The sequence below is a fragment of the Cibotium barometz genome, chromosome 34 (genome assembly GCF_041138505.1).
Source record: "Cibotium barometz isolate CiBa-2024 chromosome 34, ASM4113850v1, whole genome shotgun sequence".
In the NCBI taxonomy this organism is placed as follows: Eukaryota; Viridiplantae; Streptophyta; class Polypodiopsida; order Cyatheales; family Cibotiaceae; genus Cibotium; species Cibotium barometz.
The window spans coordinates 12,975,676-12,981,583 of NC_141079.1; the positions used below are offsets into that span (position 1 = coordinate 12,975,676).

At 41.2% G+C, this 5,908-nt stretch overlaps 1 long non-coding RNA gene across 1 annotated transcript; it reads right to left on the minus strand.

The window, feature by feature from the left end:
• Positions 1-542: 542 nt before the first annotated feature.
• LOC147618709 (uncharacterized) lies at positions 543-3,115 on the minus strand. Its single transcript, XR_015262049.1, has 3 exons — positions 2,235-3,115; positions 1,089-1,219; positions 543-938 (listed from the first exon to the last, which is right to left on the minus strand). It is a non-coding gene; the product is annotated as an uncharacterized LOC147618709 (long non-coding RNA).
• Between the last annotated feature and the right edge of the window lie 2,793 nt (positions 3,116-5,908).

Here is a 5,908-nt window from a genome sequence, read left to right on the forward strand (position 1 = left end):
AGAAATTGTATGACATGAAAATCCTTAAAGGACATGAGTAGGTATGTTCTTATTATAAGTCTTCAAGGTAGTAATAATTGGTTGGTACAATATCAGGTACCTATCTCTACACTCATTTCTAGTTGACTCACACTAACTCACCTACCGAGACTCACCTCTCACATCTCACATGTCTAGGCTCATGTGGGTTGCTCCCAATAGGAGAACTTATTTTGGCACTGTTTTTAAAGTTTTCTGAGATATTTTGGACTTGAAAAGAGATGATTAAAGATCGTGATCATCATTAATGATAGTTAAATAAGTAATTAAGTTTTTTTTTTGTTTTGTATGCTTCTAAGCTATCAATTCAAATAATACATTTAAAAATATGAAATACATGAACAAAAATTTACTATCATACTCTAATCCACACCTAATGAAGCTTAATACTTATATTTTGAGTAGATTCCACTCTTAGTCACGATTACTAAGCTATTCCTTGGCTCAATGCAATGAAATCTAAATCTAAGACTTATGGGCTCCAAAATCATACAAAAGGCCAATTAAAAAATCAAGGTTTTTTCCTTCCAAGATATAAAACTAAAATACCGTAATGCAACAAACTTCAAATCAAATAAAAAATAACAAACTAAACACATCCAAGTCTCTAAAATCGAAGTGTGACCTCCTAATTAACATCGTGCAATATTGGGTATTCCCAATATCTTGAAATGAATGGAAGAACGAAGCTAAACCCTAGACTAGTCCTCATCAATGCGCCAAATATGGTCAAGTCAAGAGCTTATCTTAGCCTTGCTGAATCATGTGTAGTTGGTCCTTGTCTTTGAGCCGCAATTGCAACTTCCCGATGTGGGTGTGTAGTTCAACCATCGCATTCTCGCTCCATTGTCACACCGGTTTTCTCCTTGCTAATGGAGTGAAGAAAGAGCTCTTTTTGCCTAGATGGAGACAAATAGAGATTCGTCTTTGCAGTGGTTCTCTCTCAAAAAGAAAGGAAAGGAAGAAGCAGCTAATGTAAGAGAGAAACCTACAAACAAACCTATCTAGCATGCATCCATCAAGCAGGCATGTTCAAGTTAAGAGATTACCGTAGTCTTGTCGAAACATGTGTCGTCAAGTCTTGCCTTCAACTTCTAGATGTGGGGTGCCCTAGCTCGTCCGCTCACATCCTCATCAGAATGCTCCTTTGCCAATGGGGTGAAGATAGATCTCTCTATGCCTAGATAAAGACAAAAAAATATGGTCCTTCATTATAGTTATCTCTCACAAATGGCGAGGAAACTAATGCAAGAAGATAACCTACATACAACCCTATTCAAGCAAGCATCCATCTAGTGAACCTGAATCTTGTAGCATACGAGCAAGAAAGAAGAGACGAGAGGAGAGCTCACAAGTAAACTATTGCAAGGGAATAACTATGTATTGCTTATATTATTGTTAAAAATAGCACATATACAAGGGATGAGTTTTCGCACTAGGTCGGTCAAACTTAAAACTGGTCCACAACTATGTACACAAAGTCTGTAGTCTTTCCCTATTTGACATTAAGTACATGATAAGACTGCTTTATAGATTCTAGCATCGTCTTACAAAAGATAAGTGCATGTTCAAGTGAGATAAAAAAGCACCTCTTATGATAGGCTGAGCGGGTGAAGAAACCATATTAACCTATGGAGTTTTAACTTACCCCCCTTCCTAATGGGGGCGGGATTGCATCCTCACGTCACCGAAGTCATCGATATAACTGCTACTAAGGTGGAAGGTGTGAATTGTTCAAGATACACCATGAAGTTGGTGGCTGAGGTTAAGTGATATGGTTTAGGACCAATCAACAGCCGAATGCAAGGAAAAGTGGTGAGAAGCTTTGGGGAGCCCTAGTGGTAGTAGTCGAGGCAGCATGAAAAATAATAAGATAAGCAATGTAGACTTTCTTCATGCTAGGCCTCCATTGGTTTTGGAAGTGGTGTGGACCCTTCAACATTAGGTAATTGGTAAAAACGATCTGCACCATGTAATTGGCAGAATGAGCACTAGGACCACCATGGAATGATTAGAATGGGGAGATGGTAGTCTGGACCTTCATACTACAATACGATAGTATGTCTCAATCTCATAGTGTAATGTTGAGAGATGAGGCTTCTTTGTGGCAAAAACGTCAACCAGGGCAAGGTTATGTTAGCGAGAAATTGGAGTTAAAAGTAGAGGTTACATGTGTTGAAGCACTTTGGAGGTACCTATGAGGTCGAGGAGTCTCCACATAATGAGTCGTACCGCTTGCACCGGCCATGGTCCCCCCATCTAGAGATGTACCTAGCAAGTTGGCATTGCCAATGTTAGTTGCAAGTATATGTGTTTGTGTGTGCCGTGAGATGTGAGACGTGAGATGTGAAAAAATTGTGATGCTTCTAGTGAAATTTGGAGGTAACGTGTATGGGCAATGGATGGAAGGTGTGCTTGTGTATGTGTACTCCTCTAGCACAAAGACTTCTCCAAATCAACTTACTTTATTTGACTCTCTTTATTGCTTTCTTTGACATTTACTTAATATCGCTTTTCTTGGGGATTCAAGATTATTACATTGGTTGAGACATGGCAATGAACTTTGCTCATGGATGCATTGGGACTGGATCGCCTCTGTGGCTCAAGGGATGTGGTGTTGTCGAGAACTTGGGATAGAGGTATTGTGGTTGAAGATGAGCCCACGTAAGGTTCCTAATTGATTTGAGGAAGATCCAAGTGATGGGTCATATCATGGCTAGGCTTCCGTCCGCCATGGCCCCTCATCTAGAGATGTACCTGGAGGGTTGTGACGATGACGCTCAATGCAAGTTTGTGAAAGACAAAGCCTATGTGTCTATTAACATGCAGAGCCCATGTATATATTACACTGCATGGACATTGGGCAAAACCTGTGCTCCTATAGAGGCTGCTTTCGATGAAAACTCCAAAACACTGCTTTCTTTTACAATTTTCATTCTACTTTCTTTGACTCTTTTTTAATGTAGCTTGTGGGTGGTACCCCTAGACAAGGGTTCCAAAAGTGGACTCATAAAGAATGTGAAAAGTAGTAGACAAGACCCTCCATGGGTTGAGACTTACCAACCTGCATTGGTTCCCAATATGCAACCAGTCTCGTAGAAAGACATGACAAAGATCTTGTGCACAAAGAAACCACATTATAAACTCTAATGTCAACCTTCTTTGCAAAAGGGAGATCCTTAGATACAATAACCTCATTCACGCCACTCCCAACATCTACAAAACAGAGAATACCTGGAGTCACAATGGCAGCACTGGAACCACTTAGAGCATGAGAGGGCTGGCTACCACAGAGACCAATGAAAGAAAACTTTTTCACCAAAAACATCATGAAGAACCGGTCAGCTTGGAGGCTTGTCTAGTTTGCAAGAGCCCAAATATAGAAATACTTACCGGAAGACACAAGCCCAAGAAAGAATCGATCCGCAATACATGCCAATCAATAGAATCTATTAATGGTAGAAGTACTTTGAGGGAATTCCTTTTGATCAACTTTCCAAAGCTTCCCTCTCCGCTACCGAGTGAAGACATAACCGAACAATGGATGCTTGAAGAGGTGATGTGTACATTCATGTGGGTAAGCACAAAGACTCTAAAGACCTACATGTCCAAGCCACCTACAATATCTTCCACATATTGGCTACCTACCTCAAAGGATTCAACGAGGTGAAGAGCTCTTGAAAGTGGCATATTTATCATGAATCTGAAATGCAACAATTAACCTTCAATTTTGCCATCGACCCCACTCTAAGACAGATCTATGGCTACTACGAGCGTATTCGATACCTACCGTCCCATAATCAAAGGACATTTATGGCATAAATTTCCCCCTACTGCATGTCAAAGATTTTCCACCAACGTTTTTCTATAAATCCTTTGCTTTAACATGACGCCATTAGGAGCTTCTCTCACACAGATCGTCGTCGTACAAAACACTTCTGAGAACGGAAGCTAGACTCGGTAGGGAAAGTTGTCACTCCTTATTTATACACTTTTTGTAATCCCCATCTTAGCTTAGATATTTCACATTCTATGTGGCCAAGGACCCACCTTTTTAATGGAAGCCAACCATACAAGGCTTGTATTTGTAAAGAGAACTTGTTTTAGACACCCCACAAGTGTGGGCGGTCGAACAAAGGCCACATGACGTCACTTTTAATAATACAATCTATTATTGAGCTCAAGCTTGGAAGCTCCTCAATTCTTTCTTAACTTGTTCTCTTCTTGATTCTTGCATGCTTTCATGTCTATGTATGTTTTTGGCTATGGACTCTTGTAGAGTTTTCTTGCTTCCATGTGCATGTGTGTGTGCATGTGTGTGCGCGTGCGTGTGCATGAGGTGAGCATGCCTGCTTGATTCTTGCTTCATAATAGTTAGATGTGGAGTGTGAGTGAAAAATTGAGAGAGAGAGAGAGAGAGAGAGAGAGAGAGTAGATCCAAGCATTGGATCAGTAGAGCTTGTTCCTTGAGGTTTCCATTCCCACAAGCAATGTACTGTCTAGGTTTGTACTCAGTGGTGTTGACATGCTCGTTGAGCGACTACAACTTCTCTCCACATGCCTCATGTGCCTTGTCCATGGAAACGTCTTGCAAGTAAGCCACATAGACGGTCTGAATGGTGGTGAGGATTTGTTTGAGGTAAGATTAGACCATGATTTTGGAGGATGTCAATCAAGATTATTGGTTATATGTTAAAAGATTGGAAAAAACTAAACTTCATTGCTCGACAAACAAGGGTTTTCATGGCTATCACGGCGGCCGAGTGAAGTGAGCCTACATGGATGAGAAAGTTGAGACCAAGTGGTGTCGTGAGGTCGAGGAAATGATCTTTCTCGATAAAGAATGTAGAATTCATGAACAAGTGACACCAAGTGGCCAAGTTGGACACAAGTGGATGGGATTCAATGGAGTATTGAAGTGTAGTGTCAATGAATGACATGGCTTGGTCGAAGAAGAAAACAATAGAGATGGGTTGCCACACAATGTTGATACATGCTAAGATGGTATGGAAGGTCGAGATGGAAATAGGTTCCGATAAAAAGATATTGAATTAAAGCAAATAAAGGGCCATGGTTTTTTGATGAGGATAAAAGTATCCACATAAGACCAACATGGTTGGCAAAGTGTCCAAGTTTGTGGCCCATGAGAGAAGCATGTCTAGCTTCCTTTGGTCTTGCCCTTGCAATGAGGTATCATCCAAAGAAATGGTCTCCATTTTAAAATTTTCAACATGTGCCTCATTATGAAGATTTCTTTATGGAGGAGGAAGTCTTGCTAGGCTACCTCCCTAGCAACCGCTTTGTTCACTGCATGATTATACTCCTAGTGAGAGCTTTGGTGGCCTCATGTCGCAACGAGAGCACCATCACACTCCTTTGTAAATTGGCTCTCCACACATACTCTCTAGCCCTCTTCTTCGACATTAGCATGCTTGAGCTCATCTAGGAATTGGTCTCTTTGGGCTTCGTGTGCCTAGGCTATCGTAATCTTGACGATTTCTAGGACTCCGTATAAGAGTCAAAAAGTGTCCATGTCCTACTTGTAAGTGTGGCCTAACTCCTTCGAAATGGCTTTGACTGCCACAAGCTTGTTCTGAAGCTGATAGATTTCTTGACCTTCGCATTTTTCTCATGGGCCTACCTAAATCAGTTGTTCGGACTAGCTAAGCTTCCCACCCTTTTCCTGGATGTATGCGTCTGGACTCTCGTGCTCTTGTTTCTGCAGGATGTGACGCTTGGACCTTTCGACAACAAGGCCGATAAGCTCGGCCCACCGATGAGCATTGATGTCTAAAGTAATGGGGGGGGGGAGCAACAAGACCATGGCTCGATTCTAATGGAATGATATGATCTCTGCGAGACCAATCTA